The 14,803-nt window shown below is 39.6% G+C and overlaps 2 long non-coding RNA genes across 2 annotated transcripts; one reads left to right on the top strand and one right to left on the bottom strand.

Moving 5' to 3' along the window:
* The first annotated feature begins 54 nt into the window (after positions 1-54).
* LOC129412333 (uncharacterized) lies at positions 55-3,400 on the top strand. The gene is made up of 4 exons (XR_008633672.1): positions 55-107; positions 1,486-1,701; positions 2,354-2,533; positions 2,916-3,400. It is a non-coding gene; the product is annotated as an uncharacterized LOC129412333 (long non-coding RNA).
* Positions 777-6,899, bottom strand: LOC129412334 (uncharacterized). Its single transcript, XR_008633673.1, has 4 exons — positions 6,707-6,899; positions 5,970-6,003; positions 5,524-5,632; positions 777-1,574 (listed from the first exon to the last, which is right to left on the bottom strand). It is a non-coding gene; the product is annotated as an uncharacterized LOC129412334 (long non-coding RNA).
* Positions 6,900-14,803: the final 7,904 nt, after the last annotated feature.

Genomic DNA, 14,803 nt, shown 5'->3' with positions numbered 1-14,803 from the left:
GCAGCAGGACAGGGAGTCACATGGTAAACACACGTATCACATTCACTTCTGAATAAACAATTTACCCAGAACAGAGAGAAGCAGCTGCAGCTGTAATATGTCCAAAGGTCAGTCTACATTTACTGCGTTTATCATCTTTCACCACATGGAGGCAGCAATGGATCATTCAATGACCTTTTTATTAGGCTGTTACATTAGGCTATATTTACAGAAAACAAGTTAATAAGTTGTTACATACGTTATGTATATGCTAATCCAGTCCAGTAATAAGAATAATATTTTCTAAAAAATTTGTAGAAGGGGGGTCATGTAAGTTAGTGTCACTGTAATTAATTAATTCATTCATTCATTCATTATTTATTTATTTATTTATTTGATATAAAACCGTAGCTCTGCCATACTGTTCAAGTAGTCCATATAGACAATGGTTGTATGTTATCCATATATATAATAGGTTGTATGTTATCCATATATAACATAGATAGAGTTTTGTCCATATTAAAACTTTATCTGAAACAAATTTGTCATAACATGATGCAAAATTCAACATATCAACGTATAACAAGAAAACAAAATGAAAACTATGCTATTATAAAGCAGTAACATGATACTTTTGCATCATGTTTTATCAAGAAAACTACATGTTGAATCAAGATGAATCCAAATATGGGAGTCCTTGACTTGTTATTGTGAAATAGTATTTGCATAGATCAGTGCAGAGTATATATTTAAATGTAATATATATGCAGTGATGAATGAGTGATTTGTAGCATAGCTCATCATTAACTGGTCTAAATCATTATGGATTGTGTGAATGTGTCCACCTGCATCTCAAGGAATCTGGCATTAAGTTTGGTCCAATTTGTTCTTATCTTGAGTGCAAAGAGTCTGTTAAAATCCATTTTATGAGCTCTCTGGGGGGCTGTTACATAGTGGTCCAGCCTGAGTAGTGCCCACTGAAGGGAGTAGATTGCTATCAGGGGCCACAGGGGCAAAACTGCAAAGTTTTTGGCAACTGCAAATGCTGTAATGGGGTCTTCCTGTTGGTCTGACGCACTAAGGTATTAACAACATGTGGGTATGTTTCTCCTTATGAGTTCAGCTCACAGTGACCTTTTAATATTATTTTAACTTATATAGATAGCCCCTGACATAACCCACAGCACTAGCTTTGTATACTGTTTGCACATGACATTACACACCACCTTGGTGACATATTGTTTAAAATTTTATTTGCATTTGGTTCACAATCTGTCCCTGGTTTGTAGCTTTGCAGTTATCAGTCCTGTTCTATGGTTGTTTAGGCATAACTAAATAACTCTTATTACACCTGACACAAACCTTATATCACCACCAAAATGCACTGTGGGTAAATTTAAAGTTTGCTTGACATATCCATAAAGGTTTTACAGCTGTGTTTAGGAGGAACCATGTCTTGAGTTTTAGCATCCAGTGCATCACCTGCTCCATGTTAACTGTGTCCAGGTTGCAGTACTCCTCAAACGTGTGTTGGCCAGTCCAAATCAAAGTCATTGAAAAAGCTGGAAGAGTGGAGAGCCTTTTGGCGCTGCTGGCTGGGGAAGAAAAAATGTTGTCAGGATACAGAGAGCAGCTGATTTATAAAGCACTGAGGCCTGGATCAGAGGCAGAGAGGGAGAGAACATAATTCGGACCAGTCCTGGGCCGAGTTGTGAGTGAGAGGTTGGTGGTCTGTGCCAGTGCCCTGTGTGGATGTGTGTGTGCTGGGGGGACAGGAGTATGTTGTGTGCCCCTGAAATTTGTCAAGCTTAAAACATTATTAGTCAAGCTAGTAAACAAATGAAGGCTAGGCCTGCTAGACTTTATGGTTATTGAGGTGTATTGAAATGACTAAAAGTAGCATGTCTATTAGCAACATCAGGAAGATACATGAGAAAGGACGCAGAGAATACTTCTCCGCTTCAACTACTTGCAGCAGTAGTCTTTGTTATTGGTCCTGTCCAACCTCAAAGCCATTACCTCCACTGTTCTGGTCCACTGGCAGTTCGTGTAGAAGAGCCAACAGGTCTGACCCTCCACCTCTTCCTGTAGCACCTAGGCTCCCTAAGTATCAACACCACACCATCCTCCCTTCCGTGCTTTAGGACTAGCTCTTTCAGCTCAACGTGCCCGACTCCATTTGCAGGTGAATCAGTGACTTCCTGACAGAGGTGAGGCAGCAGGTTTTTGAGACAATCAGCTCTGGGTCTCCACAGGGCTGTGTACTTTCTCTCCTGCTCTTCTCCCTAAAACTAACTGCTATACCTCCAACCATAAATCTGTAAAACCAGCATTGGTCAAGTTTGTGGATGACGGACAGTGAGTTTGCCTACAGGAGGGAGGTGAACTGGCTGATGTCCTGGTGCAAATGCAGCACCCTGGAGCTCAACACCCTTAAGACAGTGGAGATGGTTGTGTACTTCCACTTGCTCCGCACTACCGTCATCCAGGACCTTATGGGAGTCAACCATCAGCTCCCGCATCAAGATGGCTCTGCAGAGGGTTGCTTCATGAGGTAACAGAGAAAAGCCTACTAATCCCACTAGGCAGGATCTACATACCTCAGGTGCAGATAGAATCATCTAACCCTTCTCACTGTTTGGTTAGGAGATTAAGGTCCATTTGGATGAGAAGGTCTTGCCACTAAAATAGTTTTTCCCCTCTGTTGTTGGATTCATGAACACATCATAACACCTTTAATGATATTCTGAATTACTTACATTGTCCATATCGTACACTTTGTATTTTTTATCCAGTCAGTTATGTATTATATTTTGTTCTTGATACTTTTATTATTACTTTTCACAAAATAACAGCAACTCATATGTTTATACATTTCACTGACAATGGCAATAAAGCTTATTCTGATTTTGATACATGCTGTGACCCCTATACAGAAGATGACCCAATAGAGCTCCTGGACACAGCAGCAGAGGCAGCAGCCCACCCAGAGGAGCCAACATGCGGAGGGCAGATGTGGGCACCCACCACACAAAGGTTGGTCTAAATAAGTCCCATCTGATAGCCCTGTACTGTGCCTGGACACGCCCCTCGCTCATCTTTGTGAGGCTCTTTTTACTAATCCGCTCAAACTGCTTGACCCTTGACCCTTCGCTCCATACTTTTTCACATCCCTTGCCTTTTTCTTTTGTTCTGTTGTATGTGTGGCAGATCTCAAGGGAGCAGATAAAGTATAAATCCATTGCACTTCTGACATCTCACAGTTTCTGGTTTGCATTTGGTCCAATGCCCTGCAATCAGTCACCCCTCCATGCTCCTCTCTTCTCTTTTCTTTAGCCCATTTCAAAAGCCTGTGAAGTTCTCGTGTTGAAAGCTATATTAATAATCTGTTCCCATATATGTAATAATAGCAATTGTAATAATGACCCATGCTGTCATTTTTCCATGTTCGATTCAGTTTTAATAATAATATATGGTAATATTGCATCTGACAGCTCACAGTTACTCTAGTGCAGCTTTTATTTGTGGACATATCAGAGAGAGATCACCAAAGAGCTGTCAACATGTGTTTCCTCTTTATATTGCTTGATATGGGTGTATTGCATATCAGTATCAAGATGCCAAGTATCCCAACAGTGATATATTTATTTTTTCCAAATCCAATTCAGAAATATGTGTTGAGTGTAAGTAAATTCAGAGACATATGCACAAAAAGTTGTTCAAATGGGATCAAAGTGGAAGTACCCGAACTCTGTTGACTGAAGCAGGCAGCACGTCTGAGCCTCAAACTAGGGGCAGGCTCATTGTATCTGAGTGTGATATTACTCCACACCACCAGGGGGCTGTCCATCACACTCACTGAGAGCTCACGTTTCATCCTGACAGGTAAGTGACAGGTGAAATGTACTTAAAGCTTCTGACAGTGGGTTGTGACCATCATGGGTATAACCATAGACTGTACATCCAAACCCAATCTAATTAAAAACAGTTTACCTTGTCATAATATGTAGAAAGTTGTAGAACTAGCATCAGACATCACGTTTATACAATTGTATTTCCCTTCCCAAAGTCAGGACCGTTGTGATCTCAGGCTTAACCCAACGGGACATTGCAGACGTCTGGACAAGAGACATGTCTCTGAATGTGAAGGTGATTGTCTATAGTAAGTTTACACAAAAAATTACTACAGTAGAGCAAGGCTGTCCACTATGTTCTTACTTGACCAAAGACATGCCCTGTACGGCATGGTACCAGCAAAAGCTCTCAAAATTATGAGAATGTGGTGCAAAGACTACTATGTATGCAGAGAAGTTCTAGTCATCACCATCCTTATAAAGTGACAAGGCATTAACCTGTCCAGTAACTCCCCAAACTTCTATAATTTTAATAAAATAATGATTTGTCAATAGATAACTAAAGAATAACAGCCCTACAGTAGTGTGTGAATGATGGCACGGTCTGTAAGTTATAACTCCTGTATTTCGATGTTGGTGTCAGCTGCTAGAGTGACACATGCAGGCTAATTACACAGTGGTCACACACATTGAGGCTGCATATAGATGGCACACTTGAGCCTTAAAACCACTCTTCATCAGCGGTTATAAGATGCAAGCCAATCAGTGATCCAATTTGGATTTTCCCCTTTTTGCGTTAGGCTGAATTTAGTCCAATGAAAGAATTAATTGGGGCAACATATGAATACATCAAACTCTGTGTCAGAAATCTAGTCTTCAGTCAGTGACTGCTGTTGCAGGGACACTCAAAATCTGATTAATATCAGATTTTTGGATTTATAAGATTTAAATGAAATCTTAATTTCTTTTTCATCATGGTTCTTCTGATTACTCACATCAGATTTTATAGTTAACATGTTACATGTTACAGTTTACATTTCATTTAAATCATCTTATAGGTCCAGAAATCTGATTATAATCAGGTTTTGGTGTGCATGTGAACAAGGCTAATGACTCAAAACCAGCTGAGTATATTTTTAATGCAATACACATTATCAATTGATTCAATCCGTTCCCATAATTTACATGGAATATTAGGTATATCATTTCTGGACATCTCAGTCAGACAGCAGCAAATCCTCAAGGTTTTACAGATTTCATTTTGTGTTTTGTTATTAGTTTTGTGCCAGGTGCTTCAATCCTGTCTGAGCCCTCACTGTCTCATAAGTTCACTAAAGCTGGCATTACAGATCCATTGAGGAGCTGTGACCACCATGCTGGGGTCCTACCTCCCAGTGAGAGTGTGTGTGTCTAAACCACATTTGATTTTTATACGCTCATGGCTAACAGGAGCCAGATGTAGTGGCCTCTCTCCTTTTCCCTGCCTTTAATGAGATCTGCACAGCCATACAGCTGTGTACAGTAAAATAAAAATGAATCACTTAATGTAAATACTAAAAGAATGTATTGAATTATACATAATAACCAATATTTTGTTGTCACAAAAGAATAAAAAACAGAAATCTGTAATAATAATTTAAATATATATAGACATTGATAGTAGAAAACATGTATTATGCCAATTACTGACCTCATGCATCAAGATCACTGCAGGAATGTCTCTTTGTGTCTAAACGCAATCTTGTCTCAAAGTTGTAGATGGAGGAATCATGACGTGTCCTTCAGTTTGTTCAGATATGCTGTTTTAGAGAGTGAGATTTCAGCATATAAAGATAAATGAGAGACGATACATCAAGGTGTCAAAGCTCAGAAGGTTTTGGACATTTTACCACCACACATAAGATTCATGAAGCAGAGGTTGTCCAAACTTTGCACAAAGCATGGGCAAAGCAGATGAAAAATATGCATGTTGACCATTTTTTTTAAATACAGTTAAAATATTTGACAGTGACTCAAACATCATGACCTCAGAGGAATGTTTAAGATGGACTGCACCAAAAATAATTGCCCTACTTACTTTATGGCAGGTGAGTATAGGTGAAACCAACACTTAAACAGAACTGAATCTTAACTTACCAAAACCCATAAAATATGTTGTTTTGTAACAGAACTGGAAAAAAGAAGGAAAAAAATCAATTGAATAGCATCAGTGTAAATGGAAATCAAATGTGTGCGCAGTGGGCTGGTCAGAGATGGGCTGAGATCCCAGTTGGCCCAGACTTCAAACGTGCTGGGCTGCTGCTCTGAGCACCTGTAGTGTGTTAGAGCTGCTCTCATCACTGTGGCCGTGTGCCTATTTCAGATCATACAGATCTGCAGTGGGACACAGGCGAACTGCACTTCAAACAGCTGACAGAAAAACCTCTTAGACAAACATTATATTCACTTTTCTTCTTAAAGTTCTTATATTATGCAATGTTCTGTCTTTTTAAACTCCTTTTGGACCTTGGCACTTTACGTGGTACAATATAAAATATTGTACATGTATGGAAAACAAAGATATCTTTTTTTATAGAATCAATTAGGCTAAAAACAACTGTTTAGTCAATGGAGTGTTAACAGTGCTGCCAAGTTACACTATATTATAAAATCAAAAAGCCAAATAGAACCAAAAGACAATGTTTGTAAACTCACAAAGGGACCTCTGCCTCTCTCAATAAATGTTGACTTTACATAAAACTTAAAAGGAAGCAGAGGTTTATGAGATTAAAGAAACACCTTAGAGTTTAAAGTTAATCAGGACCACACATTCACATGGGGCCTTCAGCAAATCAAAGCTCAAACTGAAGTCTCTGAATAAGCACTTTCCTCACCTGGAACTTGCTGCCACATTTCATTTCATTTCCACATTTTTCAGCTTACAGCCTTCCCTGTTCTGGACCATCTACAATGAGTCTCAAATGCATTAATATTTATATCTAATGATTCAGTGTCATTCTGTTGTTTTGTCTGATGTTTGCTGACTCACATTGCTTTGTGGTTCCCATGTGATCATCCCTAACCCACAAGAACATGAAACTTGTCAGCACTGAGCTTGCTCCAACCTAATCATGGTCTATTTGTATTACCAAACATTATTAGCAGCTATTGGTTGGTTTTATGTCAGAAGCAGGCTGTATGGTCAGGCACCGTTCACCTTCACAATGGTAATATATGGTAAATGATTTGGTCTCAGAGTAGGCGGTGATAAGTAGACACCAGATTATTTCCGTCTGATGGTCTCATGCCTCTCATGCCTCTCATGGGTCATACCTGTGTCCCTCTGTCGTGTCTGAGATGTCCTGGACATCAGAGTGTTTCCCTCACATCTCTGTTTACTGCTCTGTGTGTCATCCGCACACATGATGGCCATCTGAAATAGATAGTGCATTGTCTTATCTCTACATGAAGCTTGCATTGTTGATATACCCTAGTTGGAATATGTCTGTTATCTCTGCGGCTGGTTTCCTATTCAGTCTAATACGAGACTCACTTGTAATTCTCAAGTCTAATACAATTCTGGTTGCTTCTGAACTAAACTCAGAATAACTGTAAAATATGTCATAAATACACAAACTTTAAAATATGTCATGTTCTACAAGTTTAACCTGAAACTTTCTGCTCATAACTTCTTTGTTGGGTGCATCTAATGAGATGGAATCAGGGAGCTTCCCTCCTGGACCAAACCTTACATCAGGGGGCCCCCTCGGAGGTACAGGGAGTAATAACAGGACATGACACCTTCTCTGAGCATGAGCCAAACGTCCCAGGACCGCAGCCCTGCTCCTGAATGGTACATCTCTGTCAGCAGATCTAAATTTACAAGACAATAAATTAACAGGACTTCCAGATGCATAGGCCCATCCATATACAGCATGACATAATTGTCCCTGAATAACAGTTCAATTGTAACTTGTGTCTAACTTAAATAGGTTCAAACTGTATGCACTCTCACTTGACGTCAGTGTGGTGAGCTATACTTCAGCAGCCACAGCTGCGTAGGGTAGACTAATGGATGCGAAACTTCCAATGTATGCTATGGGTCTCTCCCACCACCAATCATCCACACACAGGCACATTCATGGGAAGGGTGGATGAAGTGCCTTGCCCAAGGACACAAAAACAGAATCCACTTGTTGGAATTGGGATTGAATGGTGAACCAATGAGCCACAACCCCCACTGCATTTATGATTAATTACTAATAACCAAGGTGGCAATTGCAGTAATGATTTCCCATATCAATTTATCAAACTGGGGCCCCAAAGTAACCATGTAATCAGCTTAGTCTCTCACACCTCCCACTTTGGAAACCACTGTAATAATAATTAATAATATATCTAAATCTGAATAGTTATATTTCTGAAGACACATAGTCACTGAAATAATGTCAACTTGAGCTCATTTTGCACTTGAATCTCCAGGATTTGTATGTTTAGCCTCTGATGCATGCAGTATTTTTTTTTCCTTTCGGCATTCTGTTGCCAGTTCTGTCTCATAAGGACAAACTCTTCTTTCAAACGCCACTTGACTCTGTTGTTGTTGAAAGAAAGCTGGATTCTAGTTCCCAGTGTTCAGAAAGCTCTTTTGCATTCATTGGCATTTGCGGTGAAAATATAAACTATAGTGCAGATAAGCGTCTTTCCCTCACCTTCTGAGCCAACTCAATCCATGAGCCAATGTAGTGTGCGGGGCAGTAATGTAAGCTCAAATACAAATGTGTTATTAAGAAGCTTAGCATTCACAGCTGATTTGGCATAAACAGAACAATTGTTTTCTCAAGTATTTGATAAAATCATGGTTTGCTACAGCTATAATTCCAAAAAGGATTTGCACATTACTTCCAGTCACAGTATCTACTTAAAAGTATAGAAAATGTTATGTTAACAAAAAAGCTGCAGTTTTTGTATGGTCAGAGTCAGGAGCTATGCAAGGACAGAGACATGTTTAGAGTTTTTGATGGGAGATGACAGCTCACAACCAAAACACAAGTCAAGAGAAGAAGAGAAGCACAGACCCAGATGCATGATGGGAACAGAGGATCCTGTCTGCTGCCTCAGCCCTCTGTCTTACACATGTGGTTCGGATTTAAGCCGTGTACTGCTACACTGAATCATTTGGCTCACATAGTCCAACATTCCCATATTTTTTTTCAATTATTATTATTTTTATTATTATTATTATTATTATTATTATTATTATTATTATTATTATTAATTAATAATAATAATAAACATAGCTGCAAGCAGCAATGGTCGACCCTTGTGGGTGCCTACACTGTGCTCCGCAAATGCTGCTTCCCACAAAAGCTGCAACCCGCACTTACCCTAGTAAGTGTAAACCCCAACCACAACCCTATTCCCTAGCCACAACACTAATGCTTGGCCTAACCATACATACCCATAACCTTAAACCTAAGCCTAGTTGCAACCCTAACCCTAGCCCTTACCCTTACCCTAACTCCTAACTTAACCCTAACCTTAACATGTTGATTTTTTTTTTTTTTTTTTTTCTAATCCAAGATGGCGGACTTCCAGTTTGTCAAGGGGCATCATAATTTTTTATTTTTTTCCTATTGCCTTGATGCCTCTGTTTATAAAATTTGGTTTGGCTGCATCGAAGTTTTTCTCAGGACGTCCCTTTGGCGACGACAGAGCGTGAGCTGGGATGTGAGCATCATTGAATTTTTGAATCCAGAGCATGTCACAAATATGTGTACCAAATTTTGAATGTCTATGCAAGTACATTTTATCTTTCCATACAAATTGCACCCATTTTTGTATTTTCTTATATTAATCTGTTCAGAGTCGATTAAAATTTGAGCGAAATTGGCCATAGTTTGTGCAATTTGGTAATTTTACCATTAGAATAACAGAGAGTTTATGTCATCGCTACGGCAAAGCTGTAAAAAATATGGTCTGGATGTCACTGACTTTGTGATCAAGATGCCAAAACTAAATTTTGTGAAAATTTTCAGAAAATTTGGAAAAATATTTTTTTGTTCTGTCATATTAAATTTTGTTTCAATTTGTAGGGGCACTAATACACCAAATTATTATTTTTTTTTCATATTAAATCGCTTTAGGGCAGGGAGTTTAACAAGTGAATAAAATTTCACTGAAATCAAACTTTGTATGTGCAAATGGGAGCAATTTGTAAAAATCAAAAATTTCCGAAAATGTTGGGCAATTTTTGTCGCTTCACTGTTCAGAGACCATAAGACGTATATTAAAAAATTGGATAACTTTTGATATCCCACCCCTTGAAATAATGTGTACCAAATGTGAGCCTGTTCAGATGAACGCCCTAGGAGGAATGCGTAAAAGTATGAAGGTTATAAAAATGCTGAGTCATGCTTAGCAAATTTTAATCCAATATTGCTAACCCCTGGTGCAGCGGACGGCATTGCCGTAATAATGTTTTTTACTTGTTTTTTTGTTTTTGTTTTTTTTGCGGGGGCGCCATTTTATTTATTTTCGGGAAACGGAAATTGCCAGAATGTAGAGAAGCGCGAATTTCAGTTCAGTGCCATTGTTCATTGGGTAAAAAAGGGTTTTGGTCCGAAGAGAAATGATTAGAAGAAGAAGAAGAATATTCTACGGGCACGTCACTTCGCGTCATTTCACTTCCCGGACACTAGCAGCTTCTGGCGCTCGGGCTTAATAATAATATTATTAATGTATAGAACTGTTCATATTATTATCAATAATAGTTCTATACATGAGTTTGACGTGGTTCCTTTCTAATGTGAAGGAATTTGTGAGGACTTTTCCCTGTGCATTCAAAAGATGGATCGATGGATAATTGCTAAGGACAATAACCCTAACTTCAAACCCATGAAAACTCTTCATTAATAAAAATGTATGTTATGAGGTGTAATGACGTAGGAAATCTAGCCTCTAATAATCATTTGTGTTAATCAACAGAAGTTCAGACTGGGTATTGTATGTTTTGAATAATAAGCCGTTTTTATTGTGCATTATTTTAAGTAATGGCTCAGGCCCTATATGTTGACAATATTCTCTACCCCTTATGACCCTGCATTCAGTCATTTTAAAGCACAGACATTCGAATGACTACAGGGAGAAGAACTCATTGAAACTCAGTAACCCCTGCATGTGCCCAATAAACAGCCCTCCCTCATGTCTCCCTCTCTCTCCCTGAGCGCTGACTCTGATAAAGCACAGGTCCGGCGTGAGCATCCAAACCCCGCAGCGCGCACAACGCCATCGGAGACGCAGGAGCAGTTAAGCGGTGATATCACTGATTTTGCTGATATCACTTTTTTTTTTCTTGACCGTCTGGACTTACCCTTGGGCACGTGTGTTGAAGTAGCGGGGATTGGACACTTGTTGCTTGCGGATAAACTCATTCTTGTACGGGGGCGCATAGTGTGCACATGGCACCGGTAGCAGCGCTCTTGTGATGCACGCACTGGATAACGCCTAAGAAATCTACTGAAAGCACTTTTGTTTGTTTTTGTTTTTTACTTTATTTAGATTGTTTTTATTATACTTAAATCAGTGGATGATTTCAGTAGTGTACTGGACGCTATGTTGGGGCTGAAGCGTTTTTTGAGTGTCAAAACAGAGCGGACAGCGGAGGTCAGGCTCTCGCCCAGGTGGTCGTCATGCCCCAAACATATTCCTACGCGGATTTACAGTGCATGTCTGCTCTTGCTGCTGCTTATCACGCCACGAGTGGACTCTTCGTGGTGGTAAGTAGACTACTGGACCTGTAAAATCATCATCTGGAATATGATCAGATAAAGCTGAGGAAGGCCAAATCCAGTTCACCCTTTTAGCAGTACAGAATTCCCCAATTGAAGTTAAAATCATATAGTTACGTGTTTTATTTATTTATTTATTTTTATTTTAAATTTTTTTTCTGAATGAAATATTTAAACTTTGTTTTCTACGTTCCTGGTATTTATTGGCTTGCCACACTCAATAATAATGTGGCTATGGAGACTGAGCGCGTGTGGAGCTCAGCTGGAGCCTGCTTTAGACGAGGAGGCAGCGTAGTCATTAATTCTCACAGGTACCACACACACAAACAGGACTTCACTAAAATATCCAGAAAACTCTGTCTGCGTAATAACATACAAGAAAACGTCTACGCGCGTGTTTATGAGGGCGAAGTGTCTGCGTGTGGGCGGAGTGGGCGCAGGAATGCCTATTAGGTCTACTGTAATTTGTATGGATTCAAGACAGCTATGATATAGAGGAGTGAATGTGTTCACTTTTTAAAATTTAACTTAGGGAATGTTCTTTTGTGAGCAATTATAAGAACTGAGTCCAAATTCATATTTTATTTGTGGAGATACTGATTGTGGTTTGTAAAAAATATGTGATTGCTAGATTTGTTGTTCCTTACTAGTCCACATCTTCTCTGTGTTCTCCTTTTTGGACAGTGATTTACCACCCTATAAAGTTGCCCAGGTCAATCTTCTGCTCTGAAAATGAAGTGTGAATGGATTCTGTGGCTCTTCTTCCTTTGATGAGCACTCAGTTCTTCTCTATGCTCTTGCTAATCCCAGAGTCAGACAGGGGGACAGAGTCTCGTAAAACCCACGACCACACAGCTCCCACTCTGACCTGCTGTGGTCAAGATACACACACTTCATTTTGGGGGAACCCTGCTCTGCTTTCAGTATGCTCTTTCTTTTATTACAGTGTGAAAAATGGGGTGATTTGGTGGACTGATAAGAATCAAAGCGGATAGGGGCTTTAGTTAGTGACAGCACTGATTTGTGACTATGTGAATAGCTGAAGAGATCTCACTGGGAGGCTGTTAAACAGCCATACACTTACAGGGAGAGGTTAAGTGCTTATTTATTTGGAGAGCAGAGTAAATGGTTTCAGTCCCTCTTTGTCCAAACCTTTATCGTTAAGTGTAGTGAACTCTGACTCAGGCCAACTTACTGCTTATGCTCCTTTGGTGTCCCTGATGGTTGTTTTAATATTGGCCTGTAGCTTTTGTCAAGTGAGTGAATAGAAAGAGAAATCAAATATGAATTGCTAGACTATTAAAAATATAGCACATTTTGTTTCCGTAATGAATCAGCTATATGTTTTTGGAGGATGTATATCCATTTTGGCCAGTCTAAATATGATCCAGTAACATTTGATTTAAAAATCAAGCACTGCTTACAAAATGTATTGTTTATGTCAGTTGATTCAGTTTTGATTATGACAAGTTTTTGATAAAGTTAAATTTTTTTCTGTTGCTTCTTGGTCCAAAGGTATATTGGTACACTTGGGGCACGTGTCATCTGTAACAACATCCCTGGTTTAGTGAGTAAGCAGAGGCAGCTGTGCCAGCGTCACCCTGACATCATGCAGGCCATCGGGGAGGGTACCAAGGAGTGGATCAGGGAGTGTCAGCACCAGTTCAGACACCACCGCTGGAACTGCAGCACCATGGACCGGGACCACTCTGTGTTCGGACGGGTCTTACTGCGCAGTAAGTCCATGTGTGTGCTCGCTTCTTATGTGTTAGCTCACCTCATATTCACACTCACTGTATGTTTACAGTCACTAATGGACTGTTGTAATGCTCCTTGCCTCATCAATAAACACAAGGGATTTTCCACTTATGACAGCTATTTGGCTTTTTTTGTTTTATTTGTTCATTTGTTTTTAAGGATTGTCAATATCACACATATATGCACACATAGATACATATTATAATATGTATTATATTTGAAAATGGTATAATGTTTTCTTAAAACTTAAGAAAATTGTCATTTAGCTTTAACAAATGATTTTGTGTTTCTAAACATTTGCAAACGAGGCTAAGGGGGTTGGACACTGGTGTAGCAGTTATCAGATCATGTGTGTGTGCTGGGAATAAGCATGTAAATATTTAGAGAGATTCTCTCTGTCAGACGACACTGCAGGTTTGAATGATCACCGACATTGACCCACACTGTCTCCCTCTCACGCACCCCGGTGCACCCTCTGCCCTCGTTCACCCCCGTCCACCCGCACTCACGGGACATTCCACTCAGTACAGCCTACTTAACGAAACAGACAATTACACTGCACTATATAAACTGGACATAAATATTTTGAACTGCACATACAACAGAAATATGTTGGTTCAAGAAAGCATGTTCTTGTACTTGTTTGTAGTAGAGTAGCAGGGTGGAGTGGCAGGAGCTCCATTGGTATAGTGGTTATATTCTCTGTCCCACATGTTGCTAGTTTAATCCCAGCTGCCATCAGTGCAAATTGTCAATGTATCTTTGGGCTGGACACTCAACCCGCCTTGTTTCCAAAAAGTATGGAATCCCAACATGTGTGGTGACAGTAGCTGGTAGAGTGATTGTTCACAGATCTGAAGTTTGGCAGTTCAAGTCCTGCTCCAAGTATAAACATCATTGGACGCTTAGTTAGATCCACTGACCCACAGGTTGCCGGCGCAATTCCACTTCCCACAGATGCTACCTTTGTGTCCTCTCCCCTATAGTCTGCATACACTGGTGTATGAATATGTGTGAGAATGGGTGAGTGGTTCCTTGATGTGCTCTGAGTACCATGAAGGTGGAAAAGCCATGTCTGTGCACTGCTGTGTGAATGGATGTGAAGCCATTTGAGTGCCCTGCATAGGTAGAAATGAGAACATTTACAATAGGTGATTATTTTTGGTGAAAGCACTAGTATCTCTATAGATGGAGCTCGACAGTAAAACGAAAAGTCTTTGGAAAAAAATATTGGAAAATTTACTTTTGAAACCAGAGCAGGTGGTCACTGTTGTGCTCCATAGCATTATAAGCAATCTTTTTTACCTTTATGTCAAGTCTTATATAATTCTTCACCCTCAAGTACTTCGGTTACGTGCACACTCAAAATCTGATTATTATCAGATTTTTTTTTGTTATAAAACTATTAAAAGCATCAGATTTCTTTTTGATCACGGTCCCTCTGAT

Source organism: Boleophthalmus pectinirostris, unplaced genomic scaffold, assembly GCF_026225935.1.
Source record: "Boleophthalmus pectinirostris isolate CB_2022bp ecotype Guang Dong unplaced genomic scaffold, ASM2622593v1 HiC_scaffold_8, whole genome shotgun sequence".
In the NCBI taxonomy this organism is placed as follows: domain Eukaryota; kingdom Metazoa; phylum Chordata; class Actinopteri; order Gobiiformes; family Gobiidae; genus Boleophthalmus; species Boleophthalmus pectinirostris.
This window is presented reverse-complemented; position numbering and strand designations above follow the sequence as displayed.